This window comes from Pezoporus wallicus, unplaced genomic scaffold (assembly GCF_028554395.1).
Source record: "Pezoporus wallicus isolate ANWC-B61680 ecotype Strahan unplaced genomic scaffold, APGP_CSIRO_Pwel_v1 contig_380, whole genome shotgun sequence".
NCBI lineage: Eukaryota > Metazoa > Chordata > Aves > Psittaciformes > Psittacidae > Pezoporus > Pezoporus wallicus.
In genome coordinates, this window is record NW_026642520.1 from 410,258 (window position 1) to 420,852 (window position 10,595).

Genomic DNA, 10,595 nt, shown 5'->3' on the forward strand with positions numbered 1-10,595 from the left:
ATGATCTTCCATTTGAGACATGAACTAAAAATCACTGAAGTCAGACAAGGACTTTTAGGCATTGCTTTTCTTGATGTCTGGGTAATTGTTACTCCCTCTACTCACTGCATGCTCATTAATATTAAAGCTTCATTTGGACTAAATTGTGATCTCCCTGAGTACTGTTTTCCCATAGTGTTTATAGAAGAATACAGATTCACTGTTCTTAAGGGTGGCAATAATTAATTTCATTAAAACAGAGCTCCAAACTACAGCTATGCTATTTATATCGCATATTCATCTATATACATATCTTAGGTCTAAAATCCTAGCTCTCACTTGTACAGTTGAAAAGCTCTCATTCTGCTGTTTTCTTTGCATTCTGCTCTTAAAATAAGCTTCAAACCATTGACAGGTTCTTGGAATTAAAGCTATAAATATTAATTAACTTCTGACCATATAAGGTTACGCACTACACCATCATGTTCCATAATCACATGCATTCTGAAACACTAAAATAAGCCTAGAGTATAATTTCAAGAGAATATAATGGTAAAAGTAGGATTAGCCTTTTCAGACTACTATAATGTATTTCAGGCAATTGTAATCTGGGTCCTTAGGTGAAAAATGGGTTCCAAGCCATGCCTTTAAAGAAATCAAAGAGAACTACAAAATAATAAGACAGAAAATGCTTATGCAAAACCAACCATTGGTATAGCATCAATGTTTGAGATACTTTTCAATGTAAATACATCCCCTCTTTACCAGAGCCCCGTATCTGTACTTCACATGAATATCTGTAACTGGGAGGAAAAAAGAAAGAATTAAAAAAAAAAAGGTGTTTGTTTTTGTTTTCTGCAGGTGAAAATCACAACAGTTTACTCATTAAAGAGCTGGAAACAGCTATGCATTCATGAAATTACTGAAAGTAGATTTTAGATAATATCTACTCTTTACTTTTACTTTCTTAAATATTTTTAGTCAATTACTGGCTTGAGGAAAGCTTTTCAAAGCTTTTCAGTTTACTGAAGGTTAAAGCAGCACAAAAGGTCAGATTGACATATTTAAACTGAAAATAAATTCAAAATTCTGTTCATAAATATTTCAATGCTATTAAAAATTCTTTGTGATTGCTGGTTAGACTCTTTTTTTCTACCTGGCCTTCTCAATGAGCATGCTGACTGAATGGCTGTTATGTGTTGTTTCGTCTTACACTCACATCATTTACGGAAGTCCAGTTTAGTAATCTTCAGAGTAAGTCCAGCAGAGGGCCACAAGGATGATCAGGGGGCTGGAGCACCTCCCACTTAAAGACAGGATGAGAAAGTTGGGGCTGTTTGTTTAGCCTGGAGAAGAGAAGGCTGCATGGAGACCTTATAGCAGCCTTCCAGTATCTGAAGGGGGCCTAAAAAGATACTGGGGAGGGACTGTTGTGATAGGACAAGGAGTAATGGGTTCAAACTTAAACACGGGAAGTTTAGATTGGATATAAGGAAGAGGTTCTTTACTGTGGGGGTGGTGAGGCACTGGAATGAGTTGCCCAAGGAATGTGAACGTGCCATCCCTGGCAGTGTTCAAGGCCAGGTTGGACAGAGGCTTGGGTGACATGGTTTAATGCAAGGTGTCCCTGTCCATGAGAGTGGGATTGGAACTAGATGATCTTAAGGTCCTTTCCAACCCTAACTATTCTGTGATTCTATGATTTACAAGAGTGAATTCAAAGAATCAGGGGAGAATGGTAGAAGAACTAATTTTGCAAGAAAAATCAATTTTTAATCTAGAGACATAGGTATGTTATCGGCATTATTATCAGACTAAAGCCAAACACAGCACTGTACCAGCTACTAGGAAGAAAATTATCTATCCCAGCTGCAAAAAGGACACCTTCAAAAGTATGTAGACATCTATCTGCCAGTTTATTTATCCCTGCCATCCTTTAAAACGCTATTTTGTTATCTAAAATGCTTTAAGTTCCAACACTCCATAAGAATACATAGTTAATTAATCTTCCTTTGTGAATTAGTTGGAGCATAAATTCAAGTAGGAGTCTTATTAACAGAACATGGCTAAGACAATGTAAGCAGCAATGGTGTGTGGAAAGTGCCTAGTATTTTGGAAATTGAGTTTAGTTACATTTCTAATCTTTAGCTTAAAGTCTCAAGATGGCTGCCCAGGTTGTCTTCTAGTTTAGGTGGTTTTAAAATCTATGTTCTACAGAACAAGCAGAGGGATTCACAGCACTGGGACTCGCTATATGGTCAATTGAAAGATGTAAGAGCCTTTGAAGAACAATTTAGAGCATCAAAACCAAACATCTACCTATTTATTATACATAGAGTTATTGATCATAACAGGTATAAGCATCTCTGTAGGTAATTTAATGCTCTTTGATAATAGATTAGGAGCTGCATAGAATCAGTCATTAGAAATAAAAGCTATGTGAATGTGTTAAATCATCATCTCTTCACCTAGGATTCAGAATGCAGCATATGTTCCTGGGTTCAGCAGTAGCAGTCATGTTTCTCCTTCGTGGTAGCTGGTGCAGTGCTGTGTTTTGACTTCCAGCCTGGGAACAATGTTGGTGAAACCGATGTTTTCGGTTATTGCTAAGTGATGTTTACCCTGACCAAGGACTTTGTGAGGCTCATGCTCTGCCAGGGAGGAGGGGAAGCTGTGAGGAAGAAGAGACAGGGCGCCTGACCCAGGCTAGCCAGAGGTATTCCATACCACAGCATGTCATGCCCGGGGTGGGGGGTAACTGGGAGTTACCCGGAAGGACTCAGGCTTCCGGGTGGGACTCGTTTCTTGGCCGGTGGTATCGTATTCTCTTCCCTTGTTATTTTCTCTTATCATTGTTGTTGGCAGTAGCGGTGGTGATTTGTGTTGTACATTGGTTGCTGGACTGGTCTTGTCTCAACCTGTAGGAGTTGCACCCTTTCGATCCTCCTCCCCGTTCCTCTGGGAGCGGGGAAGGAGAGAGCCCCGGTGGGGGGGGTGGCCCTCGATTGTTGTCAGCTCGGCACCACTCACTGGGAGTGAGTGAACAAGTTGCCTGACTGGGTTTAAACCACGATAGTTCCTATGACTCGAAGGTCGAAGGAGGTGATCCTGCCCCTCTACTCTGCTTTTGTGAGACCTCACCTGGAGTATTGTGTGCACTTCTGGTGTCCTCAACATAAAAAGGACATGGAACTGTTGGAACAAGTCCAGAGAAGGGCCATGAGGATGATCAGGGGACTGGAGCACCTCCCGTATGAAGACAGGCTGAGGAAGTTGGGGTTGTTCAGCCTGGAGAAGAGAAGGCTGCATGGAGACCTCATAGCAGCCTTCCAGTATCTGAAGGGGGCCTATAGGGATGCTGGGGAGGGACTCTTCATTAGGGACTGTAGTGACAGGACAAGGGGTAACAGGTTAAAACTTAAACAGGGGAAGTTTAGGTTGGATATAAGAAGGAAATTCTTTCCTGTTAGGGTGGTGAGGCACTGGAATAGGTTGCCCAGGGAGGTTGTGAATGCTCCATCCCCAGCAGTGTTCAAGGCCAGGTTGGACAAGGCCTTGGGTGATATAATTTAGTGTAAGGTGTCCCTGCCCAAGGCAGGGGGGTTGGAACTAGATGATCTTAAGGTCCTTTCCAACCCTAACGATTCTATGATTCTATGATTCTACAACTCAGTTAATTCTACAAAGTAGAATGAATGTTACATTATAAGCCTTTTCCATAGTCGTAATTTAACAGAATTCTTTTAATATTTCTGAGTCAGGTAGTGGGAGAAGAGCAATTTCTGGGGAAGGTGTCTCTTGAGCCTGTGGATGAGCCTATTTATTTAGGAAACCACTACCTGTCCTCTGGAGATCTTCTAGTCCAAACTCTCTGCTCAAAGCATGGAAACCTAGAACTGATTGTCCAGGACTATGTCTAGTCAGATTCTGAATATCTTCATCACTGGATACTCTGGGCAACCTGTTCCAGGGATTGACCACACATGCTCTCCTGGTATCCGTAGGTTTACCTGTTTCCCTTACTCTTCCTCATCAGATGCTTATAGACATCAATAAGATTGCCCCTGAGCCTTCTCTTCTCCAGGTTAATCCATCTCACTTCTCTTAGTATCTTCTTGTATGACAGGTGCTCAATCCATTAACCATACCTGTGGCCTTTTGGTCTGCCTGCTCCAGTATGTCCATGCCTTTTTTGTACTGGGCAGCCCACACCTGGAGCCAGCACTTCCGATGTGTATCACCAGTGCTAAGCAGTGGCAAAGAATCACTTCCTTTTTCCTACTGGCAATGCTTTTCTTCACTCAGAAAAGGATGATACTGGCCTTTGCTGAAAGGACACATTGCCTACCAGGACCTTCAGTGAAGAGCTGCTTTCCAACTGGTCAGTCCCTGGTCTGTAGGGGTGCATGGTGCTGTTCCCCATCATGGTTAGAAGTTTGCAGCTCCCTTTTCTGAACATTCATGAGGAGCCCATCTGCCCATTTCCCAAGCCAGTCGAGGTCAATCTGAATGGTAACAAAAGCATCTGGTGTATGAGCCCTTTTTCCCAGTTTTGTATCATCTGCAAACTTATTGAGCATGAACTTTGTCATATCACCTAGGTGCTTAATGAAAATATAACGGGTATTGTTCCGACTATGGACCTTGAGGTTGATTCAGAGAAAACTCCAGGAACAAACTTGCCAACGACTTTTCAAGCTGACAAGCACGTATTCTTTATTGCAGCACCGGGAGACATGGGGGATAGCTCCTCCTAACGTGTGTCTCCCTATTGCCACACAAGCCATCCTTTATAGCCACTGGGCATACATACATATTCATGAGGCTACGTATGGATTACATGATTTTCCAGAAGGTTCCCCACATGCACACAGAATTGTGGTGGTGGTCTCTGAGGGTTGTTTACTTCTTCCAGCAATCTTCATCACTTCTGGCAGCCTTTGAAGCATGCACAGTAGATGCTCATACCAGTTTAATTGGTTCATTAGCACCAGAGTCATAATAATCCTCCTATCCCCCTACTTATCAGCTAGTTTGACTGTAGCCTATCCTGGACACCTGCAGTTCCCAGATACTCCTTATCCCTGTGTCCTGTTCTTATCCCTGTGTCCTGTTCTTCTAGACTGTTTTTCTTAAACTATGTCAACTATAATGATTTATCTTGTGAGAATTCTCAGTATGTTCTCTAGCTGTACTCTATTTTCTTTTTCTCTATGTATCATGCACCTCAGTAATTTTCCATTGCTACTGTTACAAAGCCATCAAACTTAACATTACTTAAAACTAATTCTAAAGGTTTCTATATTCCATTTTGTGATTTTGTGCCCCCTTGTTTCAAGGTATGCCACTAGTGACAGGGCCCCAGATGGGGTTCCTGCTGTTGATCACAACCCTTCTTGCCCAGCAGTTCAGCCAGTTGTCAGTCCACCCCACAGCCCACATATCTATCAGGTAGTTAATTCTTCAGTTTGTCTATGAAGGTGATAGTGGTAGTTTCAAAAGTCTTGCCTGACTTAAGAGAAACGATAATCGCTACTCACCCTTCATACACTGGGTAGGCTTGTTATGGTAAAAAGCTCTCAGGTCGTTTATATAAAATTTACCCTTTGTAAGTATGTATTGTCTCTTCCCAATCACTTTCTTGGCCTTAATTTTCTTCAGAATGGCTTCTAGAGTTGTTTGCCTCATCTTCACAAGGATCAAATTCCCTTGCTACTCTTGAAGATATTTGTTTCCTTACAGTAATCAGGAACCTCTGCCAGTCTCCATGACTTTTCAGGGATTGTCAGTGCAGCCTTGCAATGTGGAGGCCAGCTCTCTCAGCACATGTGGATTTATCTGTGAATGGCCTTGTTTTTGTCCAATTTGCTCAAAGATTCCCTAACTTTCTCTTCCAAGGATAAGTGCTGCTCCAGACTCTCCTACTGGCCTGAGAGAGACCTTGGATTTCTGTAGTTGGTAGATTTTCCTTTAGTAAAGAAAAAGGTCAAGAAAACAATGAGTACCTTAGCCTTTTCTGTGTCCTTTTACCAAGTTCCCTGCACACTCAGCATCCAGCCCATGAACACTGTCTGAATTAAAATACACAACCCATAACTACCTCTATGCACCAGTAATTAGGTTCTTTCTGTGAGCCTCTACAGAAAGAATCTTTCTCACAGTATTGACTTACATTCTTTGCTGCAATAGGAAGAATGGAAAAATAAATACCTCTAAATATGTTCCATAATTTGGCTAAGATAACCTTTAAAAAGTGAAATAATGAATTTAAATGTCCGTGTATGGAAGAGAAACTGTTCTGTTTCATATGGGAATATTTAAACTCTTCAGCAACTGCATCTACATGTCTGGCAGTTTCATAGACTGAATTTAGTACTATCATTTATTTAAGACATGGTTTAAGCACATCTAATGGATTAGATCTTCCAGGATTTAAAGCAGAAGTTTGTCTCTTTTGGCCTATCTTTGAATCAAAGTTGCTGTGAGTCATCCACTGACTTAAAAAGGAATGTTTATGAGCATGTCTAGGAAACTGTGATTAGGTGCTTGCAGAACTTTGCCTAGCAAAACTGAAAAATATTATATGCATCAAAGATCAGGAAGTCATGGATAATAAGAAACTGAAGACACCACATTTTGTCTAAATTGAAGTAAGATAAAAAGTTAAGTGGGCTGAATTCTTCCAATAATATCTCTCTCTAGTTCAATTAATAGTAAATTATTTATGCAAAATGGAAGAAATGTATTTTCTCCTAGGGCACCTAGAGGAAAGCAACATCTGGATGATCAGTAAGGTGTGGTTTATGATAGTTCCTTCCAATATAATAAGTTAATAATTTACTTTATATTCTAAATTAAGCAGAGAAGGGCTTTGAAATCATCCCACTGAAATCATTGTGTCTAAATCGTTAATTGCCCTTCCTTACTTTATCTTGCCTTGTCTTTCCATTTCTCTTCTCGTCTGTCCTCCATTTTAAAGATTTCTAAACAACTTTGATAGCACATCACAAGTCAGAAATGGGCTTAATATAATCAATGCGAGGCATAGTTGTTCAAAGCTATTACAAGCTCTAAAACAACCCAGTGAAGAGCTGTCAGGCTAGGAACTGAGAAAAGGTTGACTTTGTAACACAGAAATCAGTTCTTGAGAAGCAACACGAGACCCTGTATTCCCCATTGGTGACACCCTGAATTGGATCAAATCTCACATCTTTCATTTCTTCCAGTAAAGTTCATCCTGCACTTGCTGACAATCAAGTCAAACGCTGGGTGCCTGGTAACATAACTTGTCACTATTTGAAATTTTAAATTTCATGGTGACTGTTCACTCTCTCCATGGCGACTTCCTTGTCCACACCTCTGAAAGTCAGTTTAATAGCTAACTGGAAGTATTCCCTGAAGCACCTGGCAGTGAACATCCCTTGGTGTGTAACAAACACTGTTTAAATACATTACAAAAGAACATAATTTGTGTTATTTTTGTAAAAAGTATCCTTTATTTATGTAAAGGTTTTATGCAGATTTCAACAGAAATTATTTCCAAAAGTGCAAGCAGCTAAATGTCCTACATGCATTTCCAATATATTCAGTGCTTTTGAAATTTATCATAGATTTTGTTGCCAGCTGTGAAATAATATCATGTTTTGTGTGTCACCTGATAACAATGGGAGACTACTGTAGAAAATTAAACTGTATAGATTCAAAATCAGTCTAAATTATGTTGCTCAAAGAAAAATGTATCTGATAATCTGTGATGCATCAGGAAGAAAAAAGAAACATAAAACAAATGCAAGAAACATGGAACAACACTCATACCACCTTGAAAGAAAGATAATAGGAAAATCCCTTTTTCAGTCTGCTGTCAAATTAATTGCTAATTGTGCTTCCTTGCTGAGCAGGATGGACAGCTCATGCTTTAATGATTTAAACCACTGCAGAGATGAACAGCAGGATGTAAAGGAATCAAAATCCATAGGAACACGTACTATGTTTTCCTTTTTTTCCATAATATAGGGGTACTTCTTTAAGTAACTGCTTCATCACAGTGACTTTCTTGACCTACTTGGCTGCAGAAAGGGAGACCTAGGAATGGATGTTAAGCTTTATATTGGTATAGAACACTGAGCACCAGAAACTATATTAAAAAATCTAGACAAACATGGCTAAAAATATTACTCCTGAAATGTAATTTAGCATTTATTTAAATGTAATAATATCTGTTGCTTATAGGAATAGTTCAGTTGCATAATGAAGACATTTAGTGCCACTTGCAATATCCTGAGATCTCAAAACATTTGGGCAATACTGAGAAGGTTCTCACAGAAATTTAAGACTATCTCTACATTTCTGGTTTGCCCCAGAGTCAGTGGCAATATCTACTATAGATCAGCTTCAACCAGCCATGTGTTCTTGGTCAGCTAAAATGAACCCCAAGGATAAGAACAAACTGTAGACTTCTTCCATTTAGTTACATCTATCAGTTTTTAATGTAAGTTTCACAACAGATAAAGAACAGAAGTAATTTTTTGTTTTGTGATACAACTCATCTAACCTATCTCTTATATTTAAAAAATGTCTCTGAGTTGATACATGCAGATATAAAGGTGGGATTCAACTCCAGATTGTAGAAATCAAATTTAGGTACCAAACAATGAGAATTTACCTATGAGTAAAATCGGATCTAGGGATAATTTAATAGGGCTTTTTATCACTAAGCTTGGTATAAAGCTTCATGTTACAGACATGTAATTTTAGGTGTCTACATGTTTGCTGCGTGATTAAACTTTCATCGTAGACAATAAGAACATAGTTTGTATGCTCAGTGGATTTTGTTTCAGATGTCCATAAAGGTGTGCAGTGTATCCTCCAGGCATCCAGTTGCTAATTTTGATGGATGAAGGTACTCTGCAGATCCTGTGTCACATCTTCCAGCCCCATGCAAATACTCTGAGTATCTTACAAAGTCTCAAATGGTACTCAAGCCTATTTTTAGCCCCCTGAACTGAGCCCTAATGGCTGTACTGACACTGTCTCCATCAAATATAATAACGTACCTGCTTCAATGACTAATTCTGTCTAGATGTTTAGAATCTAGAGCTCATACCTAGTCCAAGTGATAAAAGTTCATTTTTGCTTATCTAAGCACACACATATATATATATCATTTGTCCACATATTATTAAGCTGTTTATTACTACCACACACACAACATCCATGCGCTCATTTTTTTTGTCAGTAAGTAAACCTCCAACATTGTCTTTTGTTTACTCCTTCTATGCAAATGACAAACTGGCTAAGCAGTTCATTTTTGTCTTAGCTTTCTACTTATATTTTATAATTGCTAAATTCTTACATAACACCTGAAACCAGAAAAGACAGAATTAAACTTGTGTTTCTTTATCTGTAAAATGTCAGCTGCTAAAAATATCTTTTCTTCATTATATACCACCTTACACTGTAACTGTGATTTTATAATAAGGAAGACCAAAATTCCTCTCTTAAACTATTTGCTCCAGTAGACCTCATAATCTATATCTCCATCAAGGTTTCTGTAGGTAGACATATTTGAAGATAGGTTGTCAATGAAAACTAAGGAAGGACGGAATTCAGGCATAACCCATTTTTAAAATGTTCCTAATTTGCTATAAATTTAGAGATATTTCAAAAGAAAAGTTATGTTTGAAAAACTATGTTAGATGTTGTCGTGGTTTAAAACCAGCCAAACAGCTCGTTCACTCACTTCCCCCCCTTCTTGCCCTCCCCCTACTCCCGGAGGGAAGGAGAGGAGAATCGAAAAGAATGCAACTCCCCCAGGTTGAGATAAGAACAGTTTAGTAACTAGAGTATAGCACAAATCACTACTGCTACCACCAATAATAATAATGATAAAGGAAATAACAAGGGAAGAGAATACAGCACCTCAGCACCAACTGACCGATAACTCGCCCCCCCCAACCCGACCAAGCACCGACCGATACCTCCTCCAACTCCGCAGTCCCCCAGCCCTTCCGGGTAACTCTCAGTTACCTCCTGGGCAGGACATGCTGTGGTATGGAATACCTCTTTGGTCAGTTTGGGTCAGGTGTCCTGCCTCTGCTTCCTCCTGGCCTCCCCTCCTTCCTGGCTGAGCATGAGCCTCACAAAGTCCTTGGCCAAACCAAAACACCAGTGTTATCAGCTCTGTTCCCAGGCCGAAAGTCAAAACACAGCACTGCACCAGCTACCACGAAGGAGAAAAAGGACTGCTACTGCTGAACCCAGGACAGATGCCATAAGCAACTTCTTAAAATTTGTTAAATTTTGCATCAGTCTAGCACTTAATTAATCCCACTGCAAGCCAACACCCATGTTCATAGGAATGAAGGTCTTGTTATTTTTTCTCTAATATTCCGTAAGACGAAATACAGAATAAGTCAGTCCTTACTTTCATTACCAGGATGATATAATTTTCCTTCTTATCATCTTATGACAGCAGACATGAAAATATTCCATTTCAGTTCAGATAAAACCATTCTTTCTACATATATGCCTAAATTCTGTATTTTACTTGGAAAAGTTTTCTTCTCTTTCACATTTCTCATTCAATCTCTCTTTCTGTATTGTTTACTGACATAGTA